Source organism: Phyllostomus discolor, chromosome 3 (assembly GCF_004126475.2).
Source record: "Phyllostomus discolor isolate MPI-MPIP mPhyDis1 chromosome 3, mPhyDis1.pri.v3, whole genome shotgun sequence".
In the NCBI taxonomy this organism is placed as follows: Eukaryota; Metazoa; Chordata; class Mammalia; order Chiroptera; family Phyllostomidae; genus Phyllostomus; species Phyllostomus discolor.
In genome coordinates, this window is record NC_040905.2 from 119,462,664 (window position 1) to 119,477,908 (window position 15,245).

Sequence of the window (15,245 nt, forward strand, 5' to 3'; positions counted from 1 at the left end):
CATGTACTAGGCAGCTTCACAGCCATCACTTTCTGTCTAATCCTTAACAACTAAGGTTATTACAGAGGGTTAGACCAAGGTGTGTGAAATAAAGTGGCCAAACACTTGTACTTTTGGAAAGTCTCAGATACTGAGGCTGAAATCCCAGGTGCTGCTCCCGCAGCCTATAGGAGTGAGAAAGACTGGGTTTTAATGTTTGAGACCAGGGCCCTCTTGCTCGGCTACCTGTCTGACTCAGAGCATGGGCTCCACTAGGGGTTTGGTTTTGGGCAACTTCCCACCGCTGCCAGCATTGATTGAACAGAGGCAGTACAAAAGTTCTGTTTATACTTAGTATGGACTCTGGGTAGAAAAGGGAAGGGTATTCATTTACTGGTGTTAAGTTATTCAAGGCAATTGTAAAAGACGGTGAGACAGGCTTGATTCAGGAATCTACTGCAGTGGGGGTGGGATTGTGATGGGGAGAGAGAGGGGGCACAACTTGGAATACAAGAGGAGATTTGTCGCTAAGGAGCTGGGTCTGGGGTAGTGGATTGGAATATTAAGAGCAAGCATCAGGGGTAAGGGGAATTCTGCTAAATGAAGGTTGAGGGATGAGGAATTTTATCATATACCAAGGGTGGGGATTTTTGTTAAACTGACCCAGCAAGATTCATGCTGAAACTCACTGGAAGAGCCTGACTAAAGTTAGGTCAAGGAGAGTCTTTGTCGCTGGTCACCAGAGATGTGTCAGGTATTTGGGCACCTTGGACTCCATGTTATTTTCTCAACAACTCCGTGAGGTGGAGATTATTATGTTTTATTTACAGGTAGAGAGACAGAGGCTTGTTCAAGGCCAATTCAACAGATCAGTGGATTCTAGTTACTGTACTAGCACCAAAGAAAACATAAAATAAGCTCAACCCCTACCCTCAAGGATTTCACAGGTAAATGAAGTGAACAGATATTTATGGTACATTTGAAACAGTGTGCAGCCAAGGCGGGGGGCCCAAAAAGGAACTTGGAATGGGGTCCAGAACTCAAGGTGTCCAAATATTAGGATGGCCTCACCCCTTCCCCCACAGGTGTGAATTGGGGGAAGGGACACATGGAACAGGGCCATTGAGCTGTTTTGTACAGCACAGCTTTGTGGCTAACCTCTGGTGTGGTCATTTAACATATCTATGACCTTTAACTAGTTGCATAGATGTTAAATAGCCATGGCCATGCTCTGAGCCAAGGGGATGGAAGTAACTTACCCCCCAAGACATAACTGGGCATCAGGTCCCCCGAGTCACAGTGCTTGTGTGGGCCCTTGGAGAAGATTGGCTCCATGACATGGGGCCACGCCTGCCGAGACCCACTATGGCAGCCCAGTAAAGCTGGAAGGATAGGGGAGTGCTGGCAAGTGTAGCCGATTGAGGAGTCGGAAATGGGGCTGCAGAGGAAGATTGGTGCGGGGGTTTAAATCCAGATGGTGGTAGCCATTAGAGAGAGAACCACGTGGTCTTTGGCAGAATGGGGACTCCCACAGCCCTGTGAGAGAGAATCACCATGCTGCTTTAGCAGAGAACCTCCACTTGGCTTTGGCCGAGTGGCGAACCCCCCTCCTTGAAGCCATTGCAGAGAGGACCTCATGGCTGTGGCAGTGCAGGGAGAGTACATGTGGCTGTGGCAATAGAGGGGAGAGCCACGCACTTCTGGCAGAGCGGGGACCCCTGCAGCCATGTGAGAGAGAGAGCCATGTGGTTTCGTCAGAGTGCAGACCCCCGCAGCTTTGATAGAAGAGGACCACGTGGCTTTAGGGTGCTCCCTTTGGCCAAGTGGCCTGGGAAGCAGGAGAGACTTTGCCTGGAAGAAGGGTGAAAGAACTCTTGCCAATAGGCCATGAGAAGGTGCCACATGGCTTTGGATTAATTGGAGGTCCTGCCTGGACCTCGACACAGCTGATGGTGACAGCGGCCTGAAACACGGACGTTTGCTTCTTTTCTGGAATTACAGTATCCCGAATTAGGGCAGGGGGAGAAGGAAGCACTGTGGACATCTGTGGGTTTCTTAAAGGACTTTGATATTTTAATCAAGACATTAGGTCACTACTTTGAGTCTGTATAGCATTAAATGAACATTTCCTTTCCTTTTCACAAATCTCTGGCATTGAGAGATGTCTTTCCTATAAGGCAGTGGACATAATGAACCTGGAGGGGGTCCTTTCGATAATTGTATATAGTAACCCCCCTTGGCCCCTGTGTGTGGGTGTGTTCTGTAACAGTTTTTGGTGTCCCTGGGTAGGCCAATAACTGTTCCCCTGCCCCCAGTCTGTTCTGTAACACATTTACTACACACCTGGCACTTGCAAAGTACTTAAATTAAAATCATAGATAACTATTATAATTATCATCCCCAGTTGAGTGGTGACAATACTGAGTTTGGCCTGAGCCTTGTGCTCCTGGAAAACAGTGAGGATTGAAGGAATTCTCCTCATCCTTTTGTGTTCCAGAAAACAGCTCTCTGCAAAGAATCACCCTCTGTGTGACTTAGGTAAGTCATAGATGTCCCCCCTTGTTTACCTATGAAAAGGTCAATTACAGACTTCAAATTTCCATTCTTTGCCTCAGCAATGATTAGCTGAACTGCTTGTCCCTGCTAGTCAATTGCAGCAAAATGCTTGTTAACAAAATTGGTTAAAATCTCCCCTACCTCCATGTCCCTGAACTTTGGGTCACCCTCAGCCTGAGCCATTAGACAGCCCCTCCTGAGAATAGGCTGGCTTAAGGGTACTGTCTCATCATGCCATCCTTTCCTTCTGCTCCCCAGACCTTTCTTGCTGTGTTCTCTCCTCTCTATGAAAGAAAACATCTTGTTGCCTAACCCTTAAGACATGTGCTGACTTTGGTCATAGCATTCTCTATTGCAGTAGTCCCTGTCCCCTCTTGCAATCATCCTCTTAAATAAGTCTCCCTTTACTAAGTCCAGCTTTGTTTTTCATTTGACAGTGGGTGGGCAGAGACTGTAGTAGGGTGGGCACTGACCTCTAGGAGCCCAGACAGGGCTCCTGGAGCTCCTGATTCTGGAAGGACACCGTGATTCTCTTCCTCAATGATCAGTGATGCGGTCCTGGCCTTTCACAGTGAGGGGGGGTACTGGCAACCTGGCAGAGACAAACACTTTGCCAGCTTGTTTGTGTTTTTAAAAGTGGCTTGAGATGAATTATAGATGCAGATGAAATGTGTTCATAAAAGAGAACAACCAGTCTTTTACCATGGGACTTCACTTCCTGTGGCGTTATTGCCACTCCTCTACCCCCATTTCAGCAGCCTTGGAATTGGCTTTTAAGCTGACACTTTTCAGTGCTGTGAAAGTGGTGGCATCACCGTGCAACTACTTCATCTTCAACAGTTTTCTAAATGGCATCGGAAATATTACATTTCTTATATACATTTGTTATACCTCTTCTACACCCAAGGAGGAATTAAGGCTGATTCCCATTATAAATCTATTATGCATTAGAAGGAGAGACAAGAGGCAAAAAGTTATTTGATTTTTATAAAATTTAGGAAAATCAGACATGACAAGATCTCCTCTAATACATGATGCCTACACTAATTTTTAAAATAAAAGTACTTACGTGAATATATTTTTATGTGACTTCATTATAATTCAGAAATTTTGTTTGCTCAGAAAAACTTCTTGGATTTTAAGTGTTTTTTAAACCCATAATAAAAATTGTACTTTTACATTTAAAAAACCCTTAATTTTAGAATAGTTTTAGATTTACAGAAAAATTGTCAAGATAACATAGTTTCAATGTACCCTACATCCAGTTTCCCTATCATCTTAGGATAATGTGGTACATTTGTCATAATTAATGAACCAATATTGATAGATTTTTATAACTAAAAGCCATGCTTTGTTCAGAATTCCTTAGTTTACCTGATGTCCCTTTTCTGTTGTAGGAGTCCATCCAGCTACATGTAGTTTTCTCCTTAGTGCCCCTCGACTATGAGAATTTCTTGTACTTTCCTCATTATTTGTGAGGAGTACGAATGAGGCATTTTGTAGAATGTCCCTCAGTTGGGAATTTTCTGATGGTTTCCTCATCAGTAGGCTGGGGTTATGAGTTCTGGGGGAGAAAGCTCAGAGGTGAGGTGCCTTTCTTACCAGGTCATATCAGGGGTACATACCACCAGCATGACAGCACTTTCATTGTGGGTTTTTTGTTTGTTTGTTTGTTTGTTTGTTTTTTTGTTTGTTTTGAGAGAGGGGAAGGGAGGAAGAAAGAGAGGGAGAGAAATATTGACATGAGAGAGAAACATTAATCCGTTACCTCTTGTATGTGCCCCAACTGGGGACCAAACCAGTAACCTAGGCATGTGCCCTGACAGGAAATTGAACCCATGACCTTTCACTTTGCAAGATAACACCAACTGAGCCACCCCAGTTAAGGCATGACTGCTTACTTTTTTAATAAAGAAACTTCATTTTCCATCAGTTGATTTCCATTCTGTTGAGAGTCTATGGGAGAACAGCTTAAGACTAGTGGTTGTTGCTACTCACTCAGTGGTCTGCATGGTGGGGGTTGCAGGCTTCACTAGGAAACTGCTGACCAGGCACAGAGCATGCCTGTGCCTTCAGACCACTCAGCAACCTCAGGCTGAGCAGCAGTGAACTTGAGGGCTGGAGCAGTCCATTCACCCTGAAATGCCTCCTTGGTCACAGCTTTTTCAGCAGCAGCCTGCTCTCCCTTCTCAATCTCTTCAGGATCTCCGTAGCAGTAGAGATCAGACATGACCTCCCAGGGGTGTTCGAGAGAGATGGTGCCACACATACACAGAGCTTCCTGGGCCAGCATCCACCACATCGGACCCATTGAGTGAGCCCCCCTGTTGCAAGGGATGGCAGTGTCCACAGAGTGCAGAGAGCCTATGATACACAGAGCAATGGCAGGCAGATTAACATAAGACACGCCAGTGAAAGGCTGGTGGTCAGCCCTGGGATCGGTAATCACCAGAAGTCTTGGCTCCTGGAAGGTTCCTGGATTTGATTAGGAAATGTTCCAGAAGTGAATCGGCCCACATAGAGGTAGCCCCAGCAGCAGCAGCAAACCTCAGCACAGCTTGCTGACCAGTATTCCAGGACAATATGACACTGACATTAGCAGGGTTTTCAATGAAATCAATGGCATGAGCTGACAGCTGAAGCATCTTCCCCCTGGGTTCTCTTCAGTTTTATGATGTAAGTGCCATCAGTTTTCCTTTTGAAATACTGTTCCATTTGGAAGTCAAGGTTGGTGCCACTTAAGTGGCTTCCCGCTGCAAGGAATTTGAAGACATCTTCCTCCTTCATTTGCAGGACATCAAGGCCTCTAGACATTGTGAAAGTGTCCCTTTAAGTTATGTGGGAATCGAGAACAATGCTGTATGGGTCCCTCTCTGGGTAGCATGGAAAAGCATGACTTTGGTTTCTGTTTTTTTAAAGTATATTTTACAGAGCCTGTAAGAGAAAAGGGGGTATCTTATTAAGCTTCCAAAACTGTTTCTTCCCATGATATTCACACTCATGATTATCTGCTATATATGGCAGATGATACCAACTTTTCTTTGAAGATGACAAAGCATATTTTCCTTTTCAATAAATGTATTTATTTTTAAATTGAGTCTATTCAAAGAAAAATACTCATTCTGTTCCAAGTCACACTTTGCAGAACGTATATTAATATTTATTTTAGGAGAGGTAATACATAGTGCAAAAGTCAAAAAGTATTAAAGTCGGTATAGTGAAAACTGGCTCCCCAACTCCATTCCCAGCCACACAGTTCCCCTTCCAGGATGTAACCAGTGTTAACAATTTTTGTCAATACTTTTGCTCTTACAAACAACACTGGGAAGAAAAATGCTGTGCATACTCCATTCACTGCACATATAGGTACCTAAAGAATACATCCCTAGAAATGAACATCCTGGAACCCCAGGTACATGCATTTGTAATTTTAAAAAATATATTTAATTGATTACAGTTGTCCCAATTTTTTCTCCTCTTTATTCCCCTCTAACCTGCTCCCCCCTCACCAGCATCACCCTCACCTTAGTTCATGTCCATGGGTTGTACATGTAAGTTCTTTGGTTTCTCCATTTCCTATGCCATTCTTAACCTCCTATCTATTCTGTATCTACCATTTATACTTCTGATTCCCTGTGCCTTTTCCCCCATTTTCCTCCCTCCCCCTCCCTGATGATAACCCTCCATGTGATCTCCATTTCTGTGATTCTGTTCTTGTTCTAGTTGTTTGCTTAGTCTGTTTTTGTATTTGTTTTAGGTTAAGTTGTTGACAGTTGTGAGTTTCTGTCATTTTACTGTACATGCTTTTTATCTTCTTTTACTTAGATAAGTCCCTTTAACATTTCATAAAATAAGGGCTTGGTGATGATGAACTCCTTTAACTTGACCTTATTTTGGAAGCACTTGATCTTCCCTTCCATTCTAAATAATAGCTTTGCTGGGTAGAGTAATCTTGGATGTAGGTCCTTACCTTTCATGACTTGGAATACTTCTTTCCAGCCCCTTCTTGCCTGTAAGGTTTCTTTTGAGAAATCAGCTGACAGTCTGATGGGAACTCCTTTGTAGGTAACTGTCTCCTTATCTCTTGCTGCTTCTAAGATTCTCTTCTTATCTTTAATCTTGGGTAATGTAATTATGATGTGCCTTCGTGTGTGCTTCCTTGGGTCCAACTTCTTTGGGACTCTTGAGCTTCCTGGACTTACTGGTAGCCTATTTCCTTTGCCAGATTGGGGAAATTCTCCTTCATTATTTGTTCAAATAAGTTTTCAATTTCTTGTTCTTCTTCTTCTGGCACTCCTACGATTCAGATGTTAGAACGTTTAAAGTCATCTGGGAGGCTCATCTCCTCATTTTTTTGAGTTCTCATTTCTTCATTCTGTTCTGGTTGAATGTTTATTTCTTCCTTCTGCTCTAATTCATTGATTTGAGTCCCAGTTTTCTTCCTTTCACTGTTGGTTCCCTGTATATTTTTCTTTATTTTACTTTATAAAGGCAGAGCCTTCACCTTTTCCTCTCTTTTGTGACAATACTCAACCATTTCTTGAGCATCCTGATTACCAGTGTTTTGAACTCTGCGTCTGATAAGTTGGCTATCTCTTTGTTGCTTAGTTGTTTTTCTGTAGTTTTGATCTGTTCATTCATTGGGGCCATTTTTGTTTTTGTCTCCGCTCACCTGTTATGTTGTTAAGGGTTGGATCCTTAGGTATTTGCTAAGGTGGGGCAACCCTAGTTGCTGCATTGTGGTGCTGTCTGTTGGGGAGGGGTCAGAAAGGGAACAATGTCACTTGCTTGGCTCTTGGTGAGCTTTCAGTCACTTTCCCCGCTACCCACAAGCAAATTGGGTCCTTCTCATGCTGATTCCCAGGTGGGTGGGTTTGTGTATATTCTAGGATCCTGTGGGTCTCTCCAATGAACTCTCTTGTGAGGCTGGGAGAGTTTCTCCTGCTGCCACAACACCCACAGTTATTAACAGCCAGAGGTTTTGAGGCTTTATTTTCCCATGCTGGAACCCTGGGTTGTGTGGTCTGTCTTGCTCCACAGTTGTTCCTCTGGTTTATCCACATGCAGTTGTGGGACTGCCCAGTCTGGCAGCTGCTGCCTTGCCTTCCCCAGTCTGCCAGCCCCTGCTTCTCCCACCCAGTCCTTTAGCTGCTGCCTTGTCACATGTCCTCTCTACCCCGGCTGCCCATGTTTGCCCCTCTTACCAGTCTGAATGAATGTTTCTTCTTTAACCCCTTAGTTGTCAGACTTCCATACAGTTCAATTTTCTGGCAGTTCTGGTTATTTTTTTGTTTTGAAATTTGTTGTCCTTCTTTTGGTTGTGTGAGGAGGCAAAGTGTATCTACCTATGCTTCCACATTGGCTGGAAGTTCCTACTTTTGATGTTAACCATGATCACATGGCTGACCTGGTGTTTGTGAAGTTTCTCCACTGTAAAAGTACTCTTTCCTCTCCTTTTTCATGCTGTATATTTTGGAAGCAAGTCAGCAATTATGCACAGATCACGCTTCAGGAGTGAGGAGTTATGTTCCCCCTCTCTGAGGGTGAGAATCCACACAAATTACTTTGGCTTCTGCACAGGACATTTGCCTATTCTCCCTATTCATTCATTTACTTATTTATATATTTATTTATATAAATTGATTTGTTAACCATTGATTTATATCAGTATTTGCTCATGGTTATTTGTTTTATACTTTGGATATAATTCAATGGTATGTTATATATTTTGTTGTTTGAATTGATCCAGCTTTGGCCTTTGGGAGCTCTTTCAGGTTGGCTCTGTGTTTCTTTCCTTTGCTTCCCCCATTGTGCGTGTGTGTACACCCTTACGTTTCGCCACTAGGAGGTGCTCCAGACTCATATTTATTTCCTGCCTCACTCTGAAATCAGCCATTTCTCCAAGGAACTCTGGTTCCTGTTATTGGAGATTGGTATTGTAAACTAAGACCTGGGCACTAGGCGTGCTCTTTACTTCTAGTGTGTGTCACCTTTTTAAAATACAGCTTCAGAAGTCATGGATTTCACTTCTGCTGTAATTACAGGCCCACTCAGAATCAAGGGGAGAGAACACAGACTCCTGTTGGTAGAGATCTGTCATTGTCACAGTGTGTGAGCTAATGAGATGGGATATATTGGTGTCATCATCTTTGGAAAATATTGTCTGTCACATCAGTGATGCTGTTGTGCACTTTGGTACTTAAAATACCTTTCAGCCTTGTCTGGTTTCTGTTTTGCTTCGAAGAAACACTTTTCAAAGCTTGGTTTTTCTTGAAGATGATTTCAGTTGAAATAGGGGCACATTGATAACATTAAATCACATTGTGAGAATCATTGCCCTCTGTGTTCTCTCTTAGTCCTTTTGTTGGAGTTCAGGAGACAGCCTCAGGTTGGTTCTGTAACTGTCTTCAACTCATTTATAATGCTTGCTGATCTCTCTTCTTTTTTAAATGTTTTGGCTCAGAGTTTTCTTATAGCACAGCCTTTGAAGTAGACTTAATCATTGTTTTGTTGTTTTATTACTTGAGCAGTTACCCTCTGCAGAGGAGACATTAACTGCTTACCAGAATACACATGGTCCCCATGTTTCCTATTTTCCCTGTAGTTGGGCAGGGCCATATGACTGTCCATGGCCAATGGGCTGTGTGTGGAAGATTTAAAAGCACATGAGCCACCCTCCAGTTGATCATTTCCTGTTCTGAGTCAGTACTGCCTCTCCCTGCCTGTGACTGTCATTGACTGGGGCCCTCTGCCAGCCCGCACTGCACATGCAGCATTTGTTGTGTTGAATTCCTGGGATCAACTGTTACTGCTGCATTGCCTAACCTTTCCTGATGGATAACACCTTTTAAAACACCACTTAAATAGGGTGAGTGATACTGGATTTTTATTCACATAATGGTGCAAAATTTACTAATAAAAAGGGAGTTGTTTCAAAGAAATAGTTGAATAATTTGCTGGGTGAAACTCAGACATGAGAAACTCCCCAGGGCAAGGACTCGAATGACTGACATTTGGGGACATTACTGCCACTGTGTTCTCAATTTGTTCTTTGCACGGGAACTCTGCCCTTTATTGGAATTGGCCAGAACATAAATCTCTGTAATTCCCATTTGTTCCCTGTATGTCCCACGGCTTAAACAACAGTCACCAAAATCTCTTCATTCAAGCTGATTAGTCAGAGATTACATGAAAAGATCTGAATTTTCTCTTTGATTTTAGAGCCAAATAGCTTGCTGTTGCCTGTAGTGTTCCCCAGATACTAATCCAAAGTATAAACCTGCTGAGAGGGATCTTTCAAATGTTTCTGTTCATGCGCGTAATTTAAAGGCTGAAGCAAGTGATAACTGACTGAAAATGAGAGACCACCCAACATGGAAGAGGTACAGGATGGAGTGTCATTTCAAGTCAATATCCCAAAAGCCAGGCATGCACTGATTAGTGAGTAATTGGGTGTTGGCACAATGATTTGCACATTGGAAGCTGCTAAAAGATTCATTTACTTGACTGTGTCTCTTCCAATTAGATGTAATAAATGCAGATTTTGAATGGCCATATGTTTTATTTTAATGTAATGGTTTTAACCTTTATGATACATGTGTGTGCAGCTTTCCCAGTTCTGCATGGTTGGCCTGATCAGAGGTGAGCTGGTATTTTAAGATGCAATGAGATTAGCTTATTATTCAGGATTCCTTTTTGGGACTGGAAGAATAGGCAGTATTAGTTTTTTAGTTTGAAACCTACTTCTTTCATTTATTCCTCCCTCCCTTTTTCCTTCCCTCCCCTGCCTTCCTTCTTCTGTCCCTTCTTTCTCCTTTTCTGTCTTCCTTTCTTGAGCAAATAGATTAATCTCTCTAAGCCTCAGTTTCCTCATCTGTAAAAGAGAGATAATAATAGTACCTATGGGAATTTTAATGAGGAATAAAAAAGATACTGTGTTTGAGGCTTTTAGTATACTTAGTTTGGCACATACTAAGAGTTTAGTAAATAGTCCTGGCCAGTGTGGCTCAGTTGGTTGGAGCATCATCCTGTACACCAAAAGGTTGGGGGTTTGATTCCCAGTCAGGGCACATACCTAGGTTTTGGATTTGATTCCCAGTTGGTGAGTCTTCAGGAGGAATCCAATTGGTGTTTCCTCTCTCCCTTCCTTTCTCTCTAAAATCAATAAACATTAAAAAAAAAAGTTCACTTCTGGCCAAGATGGAGGCATATGTAGACACACTGTGCCTCCTCACACAACTGAAAGGACAACAATAATTTAAAAACGAAAAACAACCAGAACTGAGAGAAAATCAAACAGTATGGAAGTCTGACAACCAAGGAGTTAAAGAAGACACATTCATCCAGGCTGCTAGGAGGGGCAGAGACAGGCAGCAGGGTGGAGAGGATTTGCAATAAGGCAGTGGCTGGTGGAGCGGGAGGTACCATATTCACATGCAGATAAACCAGGAGGAACAACTGGGGAACAAGACAGGCCACACAATCCAGAGCTCCAGCACGGGGAAATAAAGCCTCAAAGCTCTGATTGAAAACACCTGTGGAGGTTGAGGTGGCAGTGGGAGAAACTCCCAACCTCACAGGAGAGTTCATTGGAGAGACCCTTAGGGTTCTAGAACATAAACAAACCCACCAACCTGGGAATCAGCACCAGAAAGGACCCATTTTGCTGTGGGTAGCGGGGGAAGTGACTGAAATTCAACAGAGAATGGAGCAAGCGCCATTGTTCCCTCTTGGACGCCTGTTCCATATGTAGCACTACAAAGCAGTGATGTGGGTTGCCCCACCCTGGTGAATACTTAAGGCTCTGCCCCTCACTACATAACAGGTACATTGAGACAAAAAAAAAATGCCCCAAGTGAAAGAACAGATAAAAGCTCCAGAACAAATACATCTAAGTGACAAAGAGAGAGCCAACCTATCAGATGCACAGTTCAAAACACTGGTAATCAGGATGCTCACAGAATTGGTTTAATTTGGCTGCAAATTAGATGAAAAAATGAAGGTTATGCTAAGTGAAATAAAGGAAAAGGTACAGGCAACCAATAGTGATGGGAAGGAAACTGGGACTCAAATCAACGGTGTGGACCAGAAGGAAGGAAGAGGAGAGAGGAAGATGGCATCGGGGTAGGAGGGAGCAGATCCTGCCTCCCCTTACACATGGGAGAAAATCGTAGCTGATCTACGGAGTAAAAGAGCAAATAACCCACAGTACCTCAACATATGAAAATAAGAGACCAAAAATTGTAGTGGAACTGAAAAACCAGATGGTAAGGAGAGTGCTTCAGGACAGTAAGATCTCAGGGACCAGCATGGGGCCCAAGGGGGGCTGCAGCCCCAGGCCCAGCACCTGCTGCCGGGTTTGCCACAGAGTATTTGGGAGAGAGCTGGGCAACTGCTCCCTCCCCAGCCAAACAAGGTTGAAGCAGCACCGGGAGAAACCCAGTTGCCAGCAAACACACAGGGACTGTGAGCACCCTCGGAGTCTGTGGACACCGGCAGAGTTGAGAATTGCGTGACAAGCCCTGACCCCCATAGTCACTGGTCTGGCTGGAGAATTGGGCTGTGGGAGAGGCCAGGCCACTGTATGGAGCAGCAGACTTGAATAGGAGGAATTTCTCAAAGAGAAAAAGTGAAAAGACAGACACTGTTTGGGGAATTCTCCTACAGCAATCGCTCCAGCCTCCCTGTCACACAGCTGGGCAGCAATCCCGAGGTTGTGTGGAAGGTTGTGCTTGTGCAGAAGATAGTGTGCACCCCCATAGCACTGGGAAGGTTGAGGCAGCCTGGTCGAACGCATACCTGAGTGCTCCCCCTCACCTCTGCCCACAGTGGTACCCTGGGAAAAGGCCTGGATCCCACACCCAAGATGCAGGGGAGAGGTGCCAGGATAGCCCCCTGGACAGTGCACGTGGCTGACTGAGTGCAGATCGGGAAGGAAGAAAAGCCATACCAATCGCCCCTCAGCCTTCTGCAGCCATCAAGACCAGAAAAACTGGTTTGGCCACTTTGAAACCAAGAGGCTTTTAAATTTTATTCTATTTTTATTTTTTTTTAAAGATTTTATTTATTTATTTTTAGGGAGGAAAGGGGGCGGGGAGAGAGATCAATGTGCGGTTGCTGGGGATTATGGCCTGCAACCCAGGAATGTACCCTGGCTGGGAATCGAACCTGGGACACTTTGGTTCCCAGCCCGAGCTCAATCCACTGAGCTATGCCAGCCAGGGCTTCTATTTTTATTTTTTAAAAATAATTTTAAATTTTTAAATTTTTGTTATTTTTTCTCTTTCAATTCCTTTTTCCTCTCTTTCCTTCTTTCTTGTTTTGTTCCTTCTCCCTTTCTTTCCTCCAATTTTATCTTTTTCTTCTTTCATCTGCCTTTTAAAAAAATACCTATAAGTGAGACCAAAACAACAACAACAAAGCAACAACAACAACAAAAAACAAACAAACAAACAAACAAACAAATCCTGGAACTGTGAAAAGACCAGAGTTGGACCCAAAGAAGGAGCATCACAACAGCAGCAACAGTGAGACAAATTTCACTCTCCTATTACAGAGAACCTGCAAGTTATTGCATATTTGTATTGTTATTATTTTTTCCATTATTTTTACATCTTTTATTTTAATGGTATTTTTGTATTCCTCTTCTTTCTGTATAGCCTGCTTTGCTAGGCTGGTTGTGTTGTATCATTTGACAGATTTCCCCTGATATCTCTTTCATAGTGTATTGCTAATGTACTGTCCTTCACTTTACTTGTGTCCCATTAGCACACTACTCAAGGCCCTATACTCCCTATTCTTGTTACCTAGATCACATAGATTCTGTCATATGATTTTTTGCCCTAATATTATTGTAAATAATAGCTGTTCCATACAATTATAAATACTTCACAATACTCCTCCCAGATCTTAGCCCACTTCACGGTTTCCTGAACTCTATTACTGTAGTGGTTAACTCTATTCTCTCACACACTACACCTATTTACTATCCTTTACTCTCACCTTACCTCTGAATCTCACCTCCCACAACCTCACTTCTTTGAGATCCAACTCAAAATCCTTCCCTCCCCAACAAGAGTCTTACCTTCTTTCCATCCTTTCTAAAAATTGGCTAGGTGGGTGGAAGATCACGGTTAACACTATACATAGCCGAAGGATCTCCTATCTCTTCTTTACTGGCTGCTACTGTAAATATCATAGAATACTCTCCTGCTGTCTTAAATCATTTTGCCTCCCCCCTCCAACTAATCACAAAAAAGAGTAAGTGGAAGTGGTGAACACCAGGATACCCACTGGAAGAGGAAACCCAACAACAAAGGAACCACTAACAGATAACAACTGAAGAAGGTGAAGGAGGGAGTGGAAACTACACAAATCTCAATCCAAGACCTATCTAGAAATACAACTAAACAGTGGAGACACTACCCAGTACAAACAACTGAACAAGAGCAAGAGAGAATCCTCAAAACCTTATACACACAGAAGAACCAGCTTCAACACAACCTGCCCTCACCAGCACAACAAAATACAAGAGGTAGTGGACAGAGTGACCCTCATTTAACCAGCTGGTGGGAAGGACCCACCAAAGAAACACCCAATAACAATCAAAACCCAAAGACAAACACAGAGCCAACTTAAGTGACAACCCAAGATCAGTGAGCTCAGGAGATCAAGGAGACTGCACCACTGAATCTCACAGGTATTCTACCACAGAAGTTCACACCATAAACCCAGGGAGCCAGAACAAACCAATTTAAGAAGCTGAGGCTAACAAGAAGAGTCTCACAAACAATGGGAAGACAAAGAAACAATCCCCAAATGAAAGGAAAGGAGGAAGCCTCAGAAAGAATGCTAAATGAAATAGAGGCAACTCAACTATCAGGTATTGAGTTCAAAGCAATGATTATCAGGAAGCTCAATGAGCTCACAATGAGCAACCAGAAACTACAGGGAAGCTACAATGAACTCACTGAAAACTACATCAACATGAAAAAGGAAATAGAAACTATCAACAAGGGCCAAGAGGAAATGAAGAATGCCATTTCTGAACTGAAGAACACAGTAGAAGGAATGAAAAGCAGGATCGATGAAGCAGAAGATTGGATCAGCGAGCAAGAGGACAAAGTAGAAAAAAAAAGACCCAGAAAGAGCAAGAAAAGGAAAAGAGGCTCAGAAAGAATGAAGAAGAATTAAGAGAAATGCAAGACAATATGAAACGTAATAATATCCGTATAATAGGGATACCAGAAGGAGAAGAAGAAGAGCAAGGGATAGAAAACCTATTTGAAAAAGTAATGATGGAAAACTTCCCTAATTTAATGACAGAAAAAGTCATACAAATCCAGGAAACACAGAGAGTCTCAATCAGGAGGAACCCAAAGAGGCCCACTTAAACACACATCAAAATTAAAATGGAAAAATACCAAGACAAAGAGAGACTATTAAAAGCAGCAAAGGAGAAACAGAAAGTAACATACAAGGGAGCCCCAATAAGGTTAGCAGATGACTTCTCAATGGAAATGTTCCAAGCCAGAAGAGAATGGCAAGAAATATTCCAAGTAATGAGAACCAGAGGTCTGCAACCAAGGCTACTTTACCCAGCAAGGTTCTCAATCAAGATAGAAGGCCAAATAAGGAGGTTCTCGGACAAAAGAAGTCTAAAAGAATACACCTCCACCAAACCAGCTCTGCAAGAGATGCTAAGGGACTGC

General features: G+C 43.1%; 1 pseudogene; it reads right to left on the reverse strand.

Moving 5' to 3' along the window:
• Positions 1 to 4,552: 4,552 nt before the first annotated feature.
• LOC114506065 lies at positions 4,553 to 5,449 on the reverse strand (annotated as a pseudogene).
• Between the last annotated feature and the right edge of the window lie 9,796 nt (positions 5,450 to 15,245).